This window comes from Copidosoma floridanum, unplaced genomic scaffold (genome assembly GCF_036245765.1).
Source record: "Copidosoma floridanum isolate Cflo_tuat_1 unplaced genomic scaffold, Cflo_Japanese_pri ptg000021l, whole genome shotgun sequence".
Taxonomy (NCBI): Eukaryota; Metazoa; Arthropoda; class Insecta; order Hymenoptera; family Encyrtidae; genus Copidosoma; species Copidosoma floridanum.
Window position 1 is genome coordinate 1,459,540 of NW_028321898.1, and position 18,844 is coordinate 1,478,383.

The 18,844-nt window shown below is 31.0% G+C and overlaps 1 protein-coding gene across 1 annotated transcript in view; it reads left to right on the plus strand.

Annotated features, from left to right (window-relative positions):
• LOC106642164 (protein CEPU-1) overlaps positions 1-18,844 on the plus strand; it is a 486,141-nt gene that overhangs the window by 157,167 nt on the left and 310,130 nt on the right. The window lies entirely within an intron of this gene.

An 18,844-nucleotide genomic window follows, 5' to 3' on the forward strand; every position in this document is an offset into this window, starting at 1 on the left:
ATCAGTCAAGCCATTATTTTGCCAATTGCCAAAACTGCCATTTCAAGCTTTATTTTTAAAATTTAATGACTTCCGTCCACATTTTTAATAAAAGCTAAAATGAGGCCCAACGGTAGGTATTGTAGCCCTTCAGTGGGATCAAACTAGCTGAAATGTCGGTAATTTTTTATGAAATTCAGACTAGTTCAAAAAAAATATGTTGTAAAGAACTCAACAATGCTAATCGATTGTAATAAAATCGAACAAAAAATGTTTTCCGCTAAAGCTTGAAAAAATTGGCAAAAATGGTAAAACACGGTTTTTAGCGTCGGAAATGAGCAATAAGCCTTAGAATAAAAAACAAAAAATATAGGAGTCTGCATGGAAAATAGACAAATAAAATGAGCTTCGGTCGATCCCAATTGGTCCAGTGGTTTCCCCGCAAAATGCAAAAACCCTCGTTTTTTGAGCCAATTTTTCAAATTTAATAACTTTCTTCCGTATAAACAATAAGAGCTAAAATTTAGCAGAGTTGTAGCTTTAATAGTCTTCAACAGTCACACCAAATTTTACCAAAATCGGATGGATGGTTCTTGCAAACCGCAGCTAAATGCAAAAAAAGGTACTTTGGCAAAAAGACCTAAAAAAAGTTTTTTAAAACGTTAGATGCAATTTTAATGCGGGATTATATTTTTGAATACTTACTCTACAATTTTCAAAAGTATCAAATTTTTTTTCTTTGTGGAAGTTGCTTGAAAATGATAAATCGAATGGGTAGCTTTTGCGCACGGCAGTACGGTGCGTGAGGGGCAATGAGCCGCTGTAGCTGCCGATGTATAAACCACGTCCACTTTCTCCAGCTCGACTCCTGTGTTATCGACACGATACAGTACGCTTAAACTGTAAGTACTCTCAAAAATAACGATATCGTTGGAATGGTATAACTAACTTCCACACAGTAGAAAAATTTTTAACTCTGGTGAATCGTAGATTAAGTATTAAACAGTATAATCCTGCAAAAAATTGCATCCAACGTTGTAAACAACTTTTTTTTAGGCCCTTTTGCCAAAGTACCTTTTTTGCATTTAGTTGCGATTTGCAAAAACTATTGATCTGATTTCGCTGAACTTTAGTGAGGTTATTAATGACTACTAAAGCTATAACTCCGCCAAATTGCAGCTCTTAATGTTTATACGAAAGAAAGTTATTGAATTTCAAAAATTGGCTCAAAAAACGAGGTTTTTTGCATTTTGCGGGGAAACCACGGGACCAATTGGGATTGACCGAAGCTCAGTTTGTTCGTCTTTTTGCCATGCATACTCCTATATCTTTTATTTCTTATTTTAAGACTTATTGTTCATTTCCGACGCTAAAATCGTGTTTTACCATTTTTACCACTTTTTTTAAGCCTTAGCGGAAAACATTGTTTGCTCGATTTTATTACAATCAATTGGCATTGTTGAATTCCCTACAACATATTTTTTTCGATTTAGTCTGAATTTCCATTATTGAAAACTTAGTTCGATTCCACTACTTAACATACATAGAAAATAACAGCTGAATCAGATGTAAACTTTTTACGAACCGCAGAGAAAGTCAAAAAAGGCCCCTTAAAAATTGGCCCTGAATCAGTTTTGGGACCATGAAGGACCATTTTTTAAACGTGGTAATTATCTTTGTTAGTTATTCAAAGACATAATAAATATTAAATCGTCTTACTCGTTTTCAAATGAAAAATAAGTAATCGATCTGAGTGTAATTTTTTTCAGAACCCTAACTTATTATCGAATATCAAAAACATCAATAGATGTTAGTATATTTTTAGAAGTTTCGATGTGGTGGTTCAAAGGGGTTGCAAGCTGCTGATAAAGGTCATGTTCACTTCTTCGAAATGTGGTCGGTAAATAGCAATATCTCTAAACTGGAGCACCCAAAATCGATATTTTTTTTATCTGAAATAGTTTCCAATAAAATTAACTTCACCCGTATCTTCTAATGCCGTAAAATATGTATAGTCACTATCAATAAGCAATTGCAGTAATTGTTTACTGTACTTTTGTTTCTGCTTAGCAGCCATATTGTTGTATGGTATTTTTTCAGAGTAACGCAATAATATTGCATGTTACTAAAAAATGACAACCACATAATTATCAAATTGCTTACAATTATATTTTTAATAATAATTTAGAAGAGAATTTATTATGTTTCAGTAATTATTTAATCAGTATCAAACAATAGCTGATTGTAAACATTTAAAAAAAACTTTTGTATCGTATGTCGTCTTGTAAACGTGATACGATTATATTTCACTGCAATACTATTGTTAAATATATTCGAGTATTATTGTTATAAAAATAACTATAAAAAACTTAATTTTGAGTTACAACAGTTTATTTACTATTAATTTTGCAATTGATTAACTACTAATCAGTCAGATAAATATTTCTTTTTTTTTAACATATTAGTATTTGTACTTGACTGCCATGGAAGAAGGATTCATGTTTTTAGTTGCTGGTACGTTGTGCTACTTTCTTATATTGAGGGGATTGTTTATGCAACAGCTAACAATCAAGATAATGACAAAAAGAATACCCGCAAAAATAAAGACAATGTTCAGAAGCCATCATTTAAGGGAGAATTGATACTTGACAAGACATAGAAAGCACACATCGTGGATAGTAAGATTATAGACGAAAGCAAGTCTACCCGTCAAAAGTTAAAACCTTCTCTTTACTATCCGTAAAAAAGTGATGTTTCTTGTACACTTTAATGTCCAATGAAAGTCATATGTTACACATAGATTATTTAATGAAAGTGTTAGATACTGTTAAAAAACATGTTTATCATTTTACTGTATAGTTCATATATGTGACTTCTAATGGCCCTCGTCCAACTTTTTATGAATATGCATATACAATCATAAATTAACTTTATCTTAGTTAACCTGAAGATCAGGGTATAAAAGTTGTACGTAACCCAATTATTTTTTAAATCACAAATATGGGAGAGCAGTGTAAAAAGGGGTTTTTGAAATAATTATTAATAATACGTTTGTGATTAGTTTAAAAACTAATTATAATTATCAATAAGCATGCAAAATTATATTTTGTAACTTATGAAATAATCACAGAAATAGCCTAAACTTTTTTTTTTATTTTTAAAATTGTTATAAGCAATAAAAAATTGTGAATACGTTTTCACATAGTTATTCTTTTTTATTAACAAGCAATATTTTACAGTATCACTTTAAACAAAGCTACACTACAGCATAGCAGCTCAACAAAAAAAAGGTGAAGTATGCAATTACTGTAATTATTTAGTTGTGACAACTACATTCAATATGCAAAATTTTTTAATATGTACAAAGTCAATATTATTGAAAGCTACCCCAGATGAGAAAAATATCAATTTTTAATGTTCTAGGTTAAAGATACTTTACTAAAACGCCTAAAGTGCACTGTGAGAGAGTGGTTGACAAATCTTTGAGCAGCCACCAGTACACTGCAAAAAACACTAAAATCAATTAATGATCTCAATACTTGGAAACAAATAAGGGTCCTTAAAATTTATCAGCTTGTAGAGTAGTGATTCACAAACATAACTGTAACGTTTAAAAATTTGTCCTACGCAGTTTCAAAGCTAGTTTACGACCATGTTTTGATAGCGCTTTTTTGGTTTTGTCTTTAGTTTGCAAACAGCTTACATCTAAGCCAGCTGAAATTTGATATATATATTAGAAGCTATAACACCAATCTTCAATTTTAATTAAATTTTTAAATGTTCATTGGAACAGGAGTTAATAATTTTTTAAACTAAGGACCAAAACAGCAATTTTTGAAATTTAAAAAAAAATCGACCTGATTGATTTAGGCCCCACCTGCTTATTTTTATTGTCTTGAAATGGTGCATCTTCTTAGCATTAAACATTTCCTAATTTCAATTGTTGTTTATCTGTGAAGGCGAAAAATTTACTTTTGCTTTGTTTCTTACTTTTTTTGGCCTCTACCTCACAATTTCTTTTGTGTATTTTTTTCAGTCAGGTGTATACTGTAAAGATTGGAATCTCTGTCCTATTTCTTTTTTTTGGAAAAATATGAATTTTGACAGCTGAAGTCTAGGGTGATTTAACCTCCATCTTTGTGTTATTCTTATCTATAGTGAATTAAACTGTAAAGCTTAAAAAAATTCCTGGGATATGAAGAGTCACAATATTATTTAGTATATCGTAATGGAGTTTGTCACAGCCATAAAACGTAATAGGTATATATTTTGGATTTTTTACGAAATTTTTTAGTGTAACTGATTCTTTACATAGAATTAATAAGAATCTAGGAGCCTTTTTTCTGCTTATTTTTCGTCTTTCTCCAAACAATTGTATGTGTATAAAAGATTCATTCATGTATTGACAAAAAGTTAATTTGGCAGTATCTTTTACACGATGTCGCAATAGAATTTTTTTTACTGCCATAGAATCGAGTACACTAAGTAAGCGAACGTAAGCGTGGAAGTAAAGCTCATCACTGTTTTGTGAACCACAAACATCTTAACTACGGTTGGAAATATGATTTAAATATCGTTCAGTGACTATTAGTGCTTCATTTATGTTCATACGAAATCAAGTATCATGCATTCTAAAGCTTTGATATTTATATGATTTGGTGGGATATCAAAATCTTTTTAATTTTGATAATATTCTGCTAACCATTCTTATACTTAAGAATACCTAAAGTATTTACAATGCAAGATAAAGAATAGAAATTTGTAAGATGCAAACCTTGTATTTTACTTACTCTTCACTGCAACGTAAGGTTGATTATTAGTTAATACGTTATTTTTCTTCTCTTAGTGACATTTCTTAGGCTTATTTCTGGACTTTCATGAATAGTTATACGGTCACTGTTGCAAATTTGGAACTTTTATCGAGAAACAGATATTTTATCTATATCAATGAATCTTCATTTGAATTGCCTAATGTTAATTTTTTTCTCAGATTGTCATTTAATATGCTTACTCTTTATTTCTCCAGATTGATTACCTTTAACAAAAATAACTAAACTGATCATGGCATTTACTTACCTAAATAAAAAAATAATATTTCTTTGTATTATTATGTTAGAAAATACTGTCATCACGATAACACATTCAGTAATACAAATGTTGTTCAAAACACTATTAAAAACTCTTAGAATACAAAAAAAATTTTTTACACATGTATGTATCATTAGTAACAAGAATTTGTTTCTGTTGTGTAAGTTGTAGTCAACACATCTTCATTGATTGCAATACACATGTCATTTGTAGGTAGTAGCACCCCTGTATTAGTTCATAAAGTTCATAAATATTTACATGACTTTTAAATCTCTATAAACAAATGTTAACTCGTCAAATAACTTTTTTTATGATTTAGTATCTCAACATCAACTTTAGTTTCCAAACCTCTGTGAAAGCTTAAAAAAATTTCAGCGTCTATCTTTTTTTTTTTTATCTTTTAATTTCTGGTGGTGCATCGTAATTTAAGTAATTGTCTTGAATTGAAAGAAATTTTAAATGTCATACAATTGCTAGTTTGTTGTTGATTCATTTCAACAAATACAAAACTCACGAGCAAGAAAGAGTTGTAGAAGATTGTCAAGAATTGGAATGTTAATTTTTTAAAACCATTGATCTTTTTTTCTGAGGGATTTAATATCCAAAAAAATGCAAATATCGCTATATAATAACGTACACCTAGGGTCTCTTCTTCTGAAAAAAGGCGATTAATGGAGGAGCTCTCTCGTTTTATAAAGAGAACTAATAATTCAACACAAGCAAAGTTCTGTTAACAATATTTAATTCAATCACTTCAACTATCGCTTACAACTAGCTTTCGAATATTCTCCAGACCGTTATTTTTTATAAATCTTAATTTTCATTCAGAATATGGTTATTCTCTTAATTTTCTAATCGTAAGTAAGGAACTTTATATACAAGCACTGTCTACTTTAAACATAAATGTCTTGATAGCTATAAAAAAAGTGTCTACCAAACAAAAAAAATACTATTTATAATGTAACAGAGAAAAAATCAACTAATTGGCAGGACAGTGTGGCTTGCTAACACCATGAAATTTCAACATAAATTTTACCTATATGAAGAAAGACAAAATGAAGTAAGTAGCATAAAACCTCACTCTCTCTTTTAAACACAACAAGAGCTGAAAGTGGGAAAAGTTGCCTATGGATGTGTCTTACAATTGGCTCAGATGAGTACCTCTAACGCCTTGCTGATCCTATTTGACAATAAATCATAAAGAAAGACAATAATTCACAAAGATAATTCAAACTCCTCTTGCTAAACCCTCCTTAGCAATAGCGCTTGCAATAAAGATTATGTGTATAAAAAGTAGCCCACACTTGCGGCACTATCAGTTCCCCATCAAGTTTCAAAGTTCAGGGCCTTTTTTAAAAATTTTTTTCTATATATAAAAAGGTATATGATATAATTCGTTTTTTTACCTCATCCAAAAATTATTGAGTGCAAGTATTCAGTATGTGATATTGGTACTCGTGCTTTACTGTACAAAAACGCAGTCGGTCCAGGCAACATCCCCGACGTCTAATGTCAGCTAGCACATACTGAAATATTATCAGCATCTAACTCTATACGCTACTAAGGTAAAATTTACCGCTAGAAGTGTGCGTGGCCAAGCTATCGCACACCGTTAAAATCAGATAGACGGAATTGTGTAACCTTTGTGCGATGATAAATGAAAATGCTCTCCCTCCCCATGGATAGAAACTGAACGGTAGCCGACAAACTCGATCCACACTGCCAGTTTTCCAAATTCCCGCAGGGTCAATTCGTCAATCCCAAGCTATAAGGCACAAGCCATGGTCTTCTTTCATACGTTACCTGTTGGAATATAACAAAGCTATGATCGAGAAAATTAAAGCAAATGTATTAACTAAAAAATATGAGCTCGTCAAAGATTTTGATACAATAGGTAAACATAAAATTGGTCACAAGGATTATAAAAGTGAATTATAAGTAATTACTAAAAATGTAAACCTCAGTGCTAAGCGAAAGAAAGGCTTTCTCAGCTCTGCTTTCTACATATCAAAAAGTTCTTCCTTATTACTTGTAGTTATTAATAGAAATTGCAATTTAATAATCAATTTTCAGAAGAGATCACAATTTCATAACTTACCAAATTACCACACAATAGTCGTAAGAACTAAAAGCATTAGACAAATTATTTAAGAAGCAAATTAAGGAAACGCAAGATAATTAATTAGAATATTTAAATTGAAAAAAAAAATGTATTAAAGAAAAATCGAAGAAAAACGAAAAATAATTTTATTAAAATAATTGAGTACATTATTTTTATAAATCATGTATAAAAACCTATATCATACTGGAATTAATTAAATGCACGAGTTGATTGGTACATTCTACGCAGCAAAAAATTTTTAATACTTTTTTCATAATTTGTAAGAATTGTTAAACGTACATTGGAAATGAGTCTGAAGTACACACACAATTTTGTTTGATGTCTCATCTCGGCTTGATACAAGAAACGCATTTATCATGACTCTAAAAGCACTAAATGTATATAATTTGAAAAAAAACTGGTACTACAATAACAAAAACTGCAAGTATTTGAAAGAACAATTTAAAATATATTTATGACACATGTATTGAGATAGTATTTACAGTGGCAAGAATGATTATATAAGAATTGAATCAGACACAGAAGAACAGCATTTGAAAATCCAATAAAATTACATAGCTATAACAAAACACTATTTGACAGAAACAGAAAGGACTTTTAATAAATTATAGGTGACATAGATAACGTGAAAAATAGAAATAAGTTAAAGAGAAAAAAATTAGATCAACTAAAATTTTGACCATATAAAAATATTGAAAAATCGTCAACTCATTATACAGGATAGAATTAGGTCGAAGAAATCAAATATATTTAATCTCTTGAAACTTCAATTGATAAATTTATCGGGGACTTTGGAACACAAGAAAGATTATTTTCAGACAGAGAAATAAGTTTTATGAATAACAAGTTGAAAAAATTTGGCAGACTGTATAAAGTTGATAAAATCGATGATGACGACTAAAGTGATCAAAAGACGTGTGCTACTTTTCTCATAAACAAAAAAGTTTTAACGATATAACCTAAACATAAGTCATCTCTAAATCTAAACGTGTGATGTACAAAGTTTGATACTTTTGAGTACCTTATGTATTAGACTGTAAGCATGAAATTCTGGTAACAGACAATTTGTTCATTAATTATATCCTAGCAAAAATATCCTATTTAGGTCTTATAAGTATTGTTCGAGGTTTTTAAGAGACTCTCCATACTCAGCAGACCCAGGTGTCCTGAGCTAATTAGACTACCAATATATATACTATACTTATCAGATCTTATTATTGTAAAACTAATGTACGTCTCATATTTTCTTAACACGGGCACATATCTTTCTTTGCTTTGACTGCAAAATAAGAGTTCTTATTAAGTATATGCCTAAATCTAAGATTGCCTTAGCTTAACTGGTAAACAAAAGTTCTACAGTCAAACACTTTACAGCGTTTATTCTATCCCTCATATAGTGACGTTATTTTAAAACTTTACCTATCATACGAAAGCATCAGACCTTAAAGTAAACGTCGTGGAACAGTACATACCTAAAAAGCTATTCAACTAACAAATTGCTTTGAAAAGGTGGTTTATCAAATCTCTACATAATTTTGTTGACTAATGTCCCTTTCTTATATAATTTTATGACTTTTTAAATGTCCTTGATTTAAGTAACTTGATTCGAAAATAAAATTAAATAAAGAATTTATTTTTATTAAGAAATTTGTTGAATTTCCAGGAATCGTCTGCCATACTAGATCCAGCATTTCTAATGTTTAAATTTTAATTTTAATTTCTGAATCAGTACTTATGAATAACTTTTTAGTGGTGTTACAAAACTCTGACGGCCTGACCAGTCTGACTAAGGACGTTAAAATTTTTGAAAAGTTTTAGTGCTACCAAGTACTATTGATTATCATCGTTTGAACCAAAAATTGTTTTGACTTTACAGTTCTACGGTCTGACGTATAGTTGTGTGGGTATTTGAAAAAAATTATATATTTGCGTTAAATTCCATATGTTTTAATATTTGTGCAGGAAATTTGATAAACTAGCAGATAAGCACTAAATAAGACCTTTCAATAAGTATAAATTGAAGTTAAAGAAATATTATTCAGTACTAGTGTTATCATCTTCAGGCTTTATTATTCGTTTGTGTTTGTGTGACACTCCAATCCTCAGGAGAAAGTGTTGAGAATTTTAAATACTGGTTAGAGTATTTACTCGTTAATACATTGTTCTCCCGTTATAACAGCAGTGTTGCTATTTTATTCCTCTTCACTTTTAGTCGAACCCAGGCTCGAGCAATACACTTGCTTTTCTTGCTTTGTATTCACTGCTTCAAGTAAGCGCTTTTAAAAATTGTTTTCCTTATTTTACCTCAAATACCTTAACACCACCTCTTAAAACTGTGTTCTTGTTGTTCAGTTCGAAACCTGCGACTTCAAGTATTCTTACTCATTTTTTTCATAATGATGCTACGAAACAAATGAAGCCCACTGCAAGCGACGCTATATTGTTGATGTTCAAAGTTACATATCAAAACTATTTACTGTCATTGGTGGTCAAGTAACCAAGTTTTGGAGTTGTAGGGTACACAACCAGACACGTGCACTACCTAGGCTTATTCACACACACGAGCATATACACTTATAATAACTGACGTGCTCTCTCTTTCTGTTTATGGTTATTATCTTTTATAATAAGAAGATTGACAAAGTACAACAAACAATATTGTATTGCTCTGTAAATAATATTTTAATGTTGATAATTACTTATTCTATAATTTAGCTATGCGTTACAATATTGACTGAACTACGACCAGTAAATAATGATATGACTTTTAATGTTATTTATACGATCGTCAACTCCTGCTTTAAACGCTTTTTATAACTCTTCTTATATATAATTATACCACAGATGGTTACTGGTACTAAGTAAGTACCATGCCATCTACATTTTAGTTTGCTCAAAACGCTGTATAATCTAAAATCATAAACATACATTTTCTTAACATCTATCCTCTTGAAGAAAAAATGCTTAAAAAAAATATTCATGACACCTCTTATATAATTAATGTAATATTGTTTCTGCTTCGTCTTCTATATTTTCTTAGAGTATGTCTACAAGAGTAAGTTTCAAGAGATTGAATATATTTGATTTCTTCGACCTAATTCTATCCTGTATAATGAGTTGACGATTTTTCAATATTTTTAAATGGTCAAAATTTTAGTTGATCTAATTTTTTTCTCTTTAACTTATTTCTATTTTTCACGTTATCTATGTCACCTATAATTTATTAAAAGTCCTTTCTGTTTTTGTCAAATAGTGTTTTGTTATAGCTATGTAATTTTATTGGATTTTCAAATGCTGTTCTTCTGTGTCTGATTCAATTCTTATATAATCATTCTTGCCACTGTAAATACTATCTCAATACATGTGTCATAAATATATTTTAAATTGTTCTTTCAAATACTTGCTGTTTTTGTTATTGTAGTACCAGTTTTTTTTTAAATTATATACATTTAGTGCTTTTAAAGTCATGATAAATGCGTTTCTTGTATCAAGCCGAGATAAGACATCAAACAAAATTGTGTGTGTACTTCAGACTCATTTCCAATATACGTTTAACAATTCTTACAAATTATGAAAAAAGTATTAAAAATTTCTTGCTGCGTAGAATGTACCAATCAACTCGTGCATTTAATTAATTCCAGTATGATATAGGTTTTTATACATGATTTATAAAAATATTGTACTCAATTATTTTAATAAAATTATTTTTCGTTTTTCTTCGATTTTTCTTTAAAACACTTTTTTTTTTAATTTAAATATTCTTATTAATTATCTTGCGTTTCCTTAATTTGCTTCTTAAATAATTTGTCTAATGCTTTTAGTTCTTACGACTCTTGTGTGGTAATTTGGTAAGTTATGAAATTGTGATCTCTTCTGAAAATTGATTATTAAATTGCAATTTCTATTAATAACTACAAGTAATTAGGAAGAACTTTTTGATATGTAGAAAGCAGAGCTGAGAAAGCCTTTCTTTTGCTTAGCACTGAGGTTTACATTTTTAGTAATTACTTATAATTCACTTTTATAATCCTTGTGACCAATTTTATGTTTACCTATTGTATCAAAATCTTTGACGAGCTCATATTTTTTAGTTAATACATTTGCTTTAATTTTCTCGATCATAGCTTTGTTATATTTTAACAGGTAACGTATGAAAGAAGACCATGGCTTGTGCCTTATAGCTTGGGATTGACGAATTGACCCTGCGGGAATTTGGAAAACTGGCAGTGTTGATCGAGTTTGTCGGCTACCGTTCAGTTTCTATCCATGCGGAGGGAGAGCATTTTCATTAATCATCGCACAAAGATTACACAAGTCCGTCTATCTGATTTTAACGGTGTGCGATAGCTTGGCCACGCACACTTCTAGCGGTAAATTTTACCTTAGTAGCGTATAGAGTTAGATGCTGATAATATTTCGGTATGTGCTAGCTGACATTAGACGTCGGGGATGTTGCCTGGACCGACTGCGTTTTTGTACAGTAAAGCACGAGTACCAATATCACATACTGAATACTTGCACTCAATAATTTTTGGATGAGGTAAAAAAAATGAATTATATCATATACCTTTTTATATATAAAAAAAAATTTTAAAAAAAGGCCCTGAACTTTGAAACTTGATGGGGAACTGATAGTGCCGCAAGTGTGGTAGTAAATAACTATCAGGACGTTAGCAGGCTCGTAGCATGTATATATATAAAATGCGTACGAAACGACACAGATGGATAACAAGAGATAATATATAGGACAATATAACACGTCTAACATAGACAAACCAGATGGTAAAAAAATAGATTGCTTCACTCTTTTTCTTCTTCACTCTATTTCTATTATCTGCTCTATAACTATCCATCATTTTATTTCATCAACGTGCACTGTCCTGGTGGTCAACTGATCTAGGTAGTTTTTGATGGTGGCAAAGTAGCTTGCACGTCACATACGCCTAATTTTATCATACGTAAATGCTGTGCAGTTATGGCTACTGCAGATTTTCATCCTCTATTTGTTAGGTGACCATATCACGGCAATATCCTGGTCCTAGTCCTTTTGGTCTGGCTAGAGTATGACTTTAAATATTACGTCAGGACGTGATGCATTTGCTCAATTGAACCGTTGGTTTAAGTGTGGTAAGCTATGCTACTGATTTTATTAACTTAAAATAGTCTGCCAAGTTCTCCGAAGGTGTTATTCATGAGATGCATTTCTCTGTCTAACAACAATCTTTTTTGTGCTCTAAAGTACCTAACAAGTTTGTGTTAAAGCCTTTGTCGTCACTTTTGCCGTCACTTTTTACATTGAGGCTAACACTGTGTATTAAGTAAGCCAATCTGTTATCGATAGAATGTGTACATTGTTGTATGCTGACCATTTTTTAATCGGACAGAAGAAAATTACTGAGATTTTCTTGAATGGTCTACTTGTTGTGTCCATAGTTAACATCACCAACTTTGTTTTGACGTAACAACTGCTTTGTTTGGCAGAAGAAACGGTAAAGTACACACTGTCATACGCTATGACTTATTTTTACCTATAAGTGTCTTTTCGTATCTAATTTTTTTATTAATTTACTCTATGATATTTTTCTGCTACTGATTTATAGGTTTTTTTTTTTTTTTTTTTTTTTTTTATAGTAATAATTAGTGAATACTCGTGGTACTACTAATGTAGCTCTTGCTCATATATGCCAGCCCACCACTAGTTGGTCCTCGTGACAAGGTTTCCTTGTTATCGCTTTTTATCACCAGAAAAGTATCTTTTTCTCTTTTATCTTTTAACTCATTTGTTATTTCCCATTCTGATTCACAGCCCTCATTACTCTGACTGCTCGTGCTATATGTATGTTCACTTAATCCATGTTTTCTGGGTTTCTTCTTTATTTCTTTCGTAGTGTATATTCGTACCGTATGTCCACGTAACTACATGGATATTGTGGATACACATGCATGGTAGGCAACTCTACTGTCCGATACTTATAGGGTCCAAGTTTATTTTATTTACGAAAGAGGAAAGCAAGTGAAATAGAAATAGAGTGAAGAAGAAAAAGAGTGAAGCAATCTTTTTTTTTACCATCTGGTTTGTCTATGTTAGACGTGTTATATTGTCCTATATATTATCTCTTGTTATCCATCTGTGTCGTTTCGTACGCATTTTATATATATACATGCTACGAGCCTGCTAACGTCCTGATGGGTATTTATTTCTGTTTTTTAATTATGGTTTTACAACTAAGTGTGGTAATTTAGGATTTTTCTTCTCTTTTTGTAGTATTATATTGTGAGAAAAAGTATCAAGCACCTTACTATTTTTATCTGTCATTTAAATCCTTAATGGTTTTGTCCCTCGCATGATTTTGCATTATATAAATCTTAAATTTGGTGTTAATACTTTTATTTTCTTGTTAGTTACATTTATTATTCCAACCTATACTTTGCCCTCTTTATTTTCTGTCAACAAAATTTTTAAATAGACCTCTCTCTTTTATCTTTTGTCACGGAACCCTGCCATCTTAACTGTTGGTCTTAGTTTTATTTAAGCATGCAATCATTGTTTTTCTCATTCTTGCTAGAACTTCAAAAGATTTCTATTTCAATAGGGAAATCTTCGTGCCGCGTAATATAAGTACTTGACTTCTGGCTCCTATAATGCCACCACATAACATTTTCCAGTAAATTATCTCTTCTGCTTTAATTGGAAAACTATAAGGAGCTACATACAAAGTTACACTTTACCGTTGAAAAGTATTTCAATTGTTACCAACGTGCAGCAAGTGCCGTGTGTCACACCAGTTAGTAGAACCCTTTCTTTGCCATTTATAATTATGAGCGTGTCTGCTGCGGGACAGCTATTTCTTGTAATTAAACATCAAGCATTGGTACCCGTGTAAAATTTTGCGTTATTTGTTTGTAGCTTAGAACCGTTTCAAAGTACTTAGACTAGTGTGCGTCTTGCACCTGATATTCTTTTCTCTTTATGTTAGCAAGAAGAGCTTGAGACAGTCATTATTTCGTACACCTGTAATAAAAGTATCTAGAATACACTGCGCTTACTTTGTGTAATATATACGTGATTTGTCACCTGTATCTGTTCTTCTCGTGACAGGCGGCTCAGCCTAATTTTTTTCTGTTGATTTTTACCTGTTGCCTACTGGCCCTACCTTTTTACGATGTTACTTGTGACTCCTTTTATTACTGCTGTGTTTTAATTGGCACACCACCAGGTAAAGCAAGTGTCTAATAGTCTAAGCGCCCCGAGATTTCTCTATTGTATGGTTGACTTTTAATATTACAAGGGTCCTCTCTCATGATAATTATAATTTCTGTATAGTTCCTATTACCATTATAATTATTATAATTATGTTCGTTGAATTTATCATCGTTCCTATTGCAACCTCATAAGCTCTGTTTATTTTTGTTACCATTACGATTATTATTATTATTCCCAATAAACTTATTGTTGCTTCCGTTATAATCTCGATCACTCTGGTTGTTTTCCTTATATTATTATGAGTTATAACTGTAAATATCTTACTTATAGTCGTCGTTGAGGCTGTTAGTGTTGTTATTATGTGCGCTGCTTTTTTTGAAACATCTGTCCGTTAAAGATTTTTTTTTTTTCTCAATAAATTTCTTTTTTTTCAGCATCCCTCACCATCATTTGGCACTCGCTTGAGCTTGATCTGTTATGTCTGCAGTATACACAATTTGCAGTCAAATTTTCGTACATATTTGTTGCGATTAATCTTTTTAGAGTATGGTTTCCTAATGAGGTGTCGTCTCCTTGTGTATCTGTATTTCCTGCTTTCCTGACTTTAAATCTGATTAAAATATCATGTACTGTTCTATCACATGGTCATATCACTCATTATATGAGTAAGGATCGTAGTTTGCCGTGTCAAGGCATTATTATAATGTGTTTGCTGTTTCCACGTTATTGTACATGCACGCAATTTTCTCTTTCTCCTCTGTTCCAACTTGGGCTACTCGCTTACACGCATTACACTATGTCAGTACGTCAGTGCGTAAGCTCATTTCACTCTTTATTTTAAGTGCAATAAATACAGACAGCTTTCTCTAATGTTTGAGAGCTTGCAATAAGTTACGTAGTAGTTGTGTGGAGTCTGTAGTCCACAGCAAAGTTGTTTCGTTGACTTTCTTTCTATGTTATTTTTTAGCAATACTTTTTGTGTTGTAGAAAAAATATGTTTTTTATCATTATTTAGCTATGTATCGTTTAAACTCAGTCACAGTATGATTTCACTAAGCCATTTCTTTGATGCTATACAATTATTAGTTCAAGGGTTGAGCTCTTTAAAAGTTCTTACGAAAAATTTGTTATACAGCGAGATCACTGTGGAAGCCACGATTTTATTCGTTTTCTTAAATGATAGGTGTTTGACTGGGTTGCTGTCAAATACCAGGATCTCGCTTACGGGACGGGCAAATGCATCTAAAGAGTTTTGTGACGTGCGTGTATGTGTTTGATGCATCGTGTATATGTTTAATGTATGCTGTATTCTGTTGGTATGAAAACGGGGTGTTGCATATCTCTTTACCTATCAGCTATTTTATGTAAATAGTGTGGATTGAAGAATTCATAAACATTCTTCTGTTACGTACATTTCTATTTTGAGTAAAATAGTTATCTGTTTTTGTTGCACTATTGTTTTGAGAAAACTTGGATTGCTACTAAGAATACAATAAAGCCTGCATTTCGTCCCAGGTGGAAGTTTTTGAGTTTATTAAGTCACTTTTGTTTCACCGAGTCAAATATTTTATCATATAATTTGTAAAAAGAATTTCTTGTTGTACTGTGCCTGCCTTCTGATTCTCTGAATTAAGTTTCTGTCTTTTTACGTTTGGTGTATGTTTTTTCATAATCTTCATCTTAAGCAGCTTTTTTTTCTTACTGGCTGTCTACCACACAGCCCATAATTCTGAATTTTGTTGTAGAATTATTAAAATCACTTATGGTCTAGGTCAACCAGTTCCATTTTGTATACATCCGTACCCCCTCTTATCTCCCTGCATCCCTTTGTCTAATGTAACGTTTGCTTGTGCAATGCTCATTGTTTTAACCTCTGGCTTACGTTTTGAATAAAAAGTCTTGTAATATATTTTTTTGTTCACAACTAATGAACGTTTTCAGTATTATAAATTTTGTCACTGCTTCCTTCTTTTAAGTATCTCGTGTTCTGTTAGGGGCTTTTGTGAAGGCTTGGCGTACCGTGCTGTCTTTTTAGGGCGTACTTTCCTGAGCTTAGTAATTGGCCGCTTTTATCTCATTAACTGATAAAAGTTTGTTTTTGATATTTCGCGAAGTAAAATATTTTTTCAGAACGATACAGAATCTCAAAAGAAAAAAAAAATTTCTGTGCATCCCAATTCAATCAGGTATCACGTGGATTTCTTGATTCATAGATAAATAAAGGCATTACTTTTGGTTAAGTGACTGTATCAGAACTTTTTTCCTATGAAAAAAGTAGTGCGTGTTTTAAGTTAAAACGTAAGTATTTTTAATATTTTGTGAACTATTTTGCATGGACATCAGCATCTAACTTAAAACAGATTAAACTTCCTTTGCACACCTACGCTTAATATTTTTCTTTTTGCGCTAATAGAACGTAACCTCACAGTTATAATTATAAAAAAAACTTTAACATATAAAAATAGGTATACAAACAAATTGCATGCGCATACCAAGCTAAAAGTAAGGTACCACCGTTTGGGTATCTTTACCACCCTCACCTTCGGCTGATACCAGGAGTGCTAACAAGCTTACTTTTTGCAAGTACAAGGGAAAGCAGGCAAACGTATGTCACTGATTTTTTTGAAAATTTGTATGCTAGTAAAGTATAAAAAGAATTAGATTCGTATTTTTTTTAGCCACTCATATGCAGTTCAAATGAATAAAAATGACGCCCAAAGATCACCCTTTAGGGCTTATCCACATAGCTTGCCCCATCTCCATATTTTTTGTTATAAGGAATTGAGGTTGTATTATTTGAAAAAGTGGTCAAACGATGATAATTCAGATAGCAAAGATCTTTTACATCCCCTATTTTTGAAAGGTTAAAGATCTTGATACTTAGTGACATTTTGTAATAAGAGCTCGTAAAGTAGCTTAGAAGTCATAAACAAAAGTTGTCAACACGTTAAACAAAAATATAAAGTAAATTATGAATTGTATACATTCAACCCACATTGTACGAAAGAACTACTTACTTACTTCAGAACTATTGTAAGCATTTTTATAAAGCCCAAAAAAAATTTACACAAGTTTAAGTACAGGAATTACACCGTCACTAACTACAAATCTGCTATTGTATCTCAAAACTTTGCCATTACTGAAGTTATATAGCTAAAAAATCTAATATTTCAAAAAGATCATTTTATTTGAACTATTTTTGAAGTCATCCATTGCAATTTATTACAACTCTTCTATCACCCTTTTCTTAGCGTAACAATATTGCAGCCACATATTGAGTACAAAGTTTTCAATTATTTTTAACATAGATACCTAATCTTTGTAAGATGATCTGCACTTATCAATTTCAATAGTCTGAAAATAAGTTGATCTAAAATAACATTTTTTCCATTTTTTGGAAAGTACAACTTTGGTTGGATTTTTAACAAATTAATAGAACATAGAAGCTGACAAAGAATACTTTTATCTATGTTAGACATTTATTGTAAATTAGGTAATTGTGAAGTATGTGAGGACAAATTAAACAAGTTTTTCTTACAGTTGTGCGAAAGCGATAGAAATAGACGGAACTTTTTATCTCATCATAAGTTGGCTCAGGCCTTCTCTACAATAGTATTTGTTATAATTCACTTACATTTTGTTTTATTCAATTTTTTTTTAATGTACATATACAATGTATTTGTATGGTTATCAAAACAATATTCTGGCAATGTTACTATTAAAAGTCTCAATACAATTTGAAATCAAATAATTGTCAAGTTATTATTGTAGTAGGAGTAAAATTAATTAAAATTATTGGCAAAAATTTAGTATATTGGTTTTTGGCTTCAAACATGCACTTAAAAATAGTATGTTTTTAGCTTGTCTAAGATGAAATTGGTTCCTATGTACCATTCTTGTTGTTGTAAAAATTGCACTTGGTGTAGTAGCCTCATACACCTCTGATATACGCAAACTAACTGTTACTTTGACATCAGTAAAATTAATTTAACTTTTGTTATTTGTTAATTTCAAAAAGTTTTCTTATATTTTATGCATAACCACTTTAATATAATTCTTTAATACTTCATCTCTGCATTTTATCCATGTAATTCCGTTTACTGCTAATCGCTCTTTTATTTATAAGCAGATGCAGTAATTGAATAGCTCTTTCCACTTACAATATAGTTCAGAGAATTTGTCATTTTTGTAAGTAAAAAATTTAGTAAGAAATAGGCACAGTTTGACAATAAGCTTCGAATAACCGTTTTTGTTCGCATATTTCTTATAAATATCACATTTCTATTTATCAAATATGTGCCAATGTCATGCTTTTACACTAATGCTTTTGTTTTAATATATTGTTACGAAAACACTTCTTAATACTAAGTATTTTGTCGAGATAATGTATTACCACTAAAATGTTACCAACGAATTTACTGTTTTCAAGTTGCATCATTTTTACTGATTAT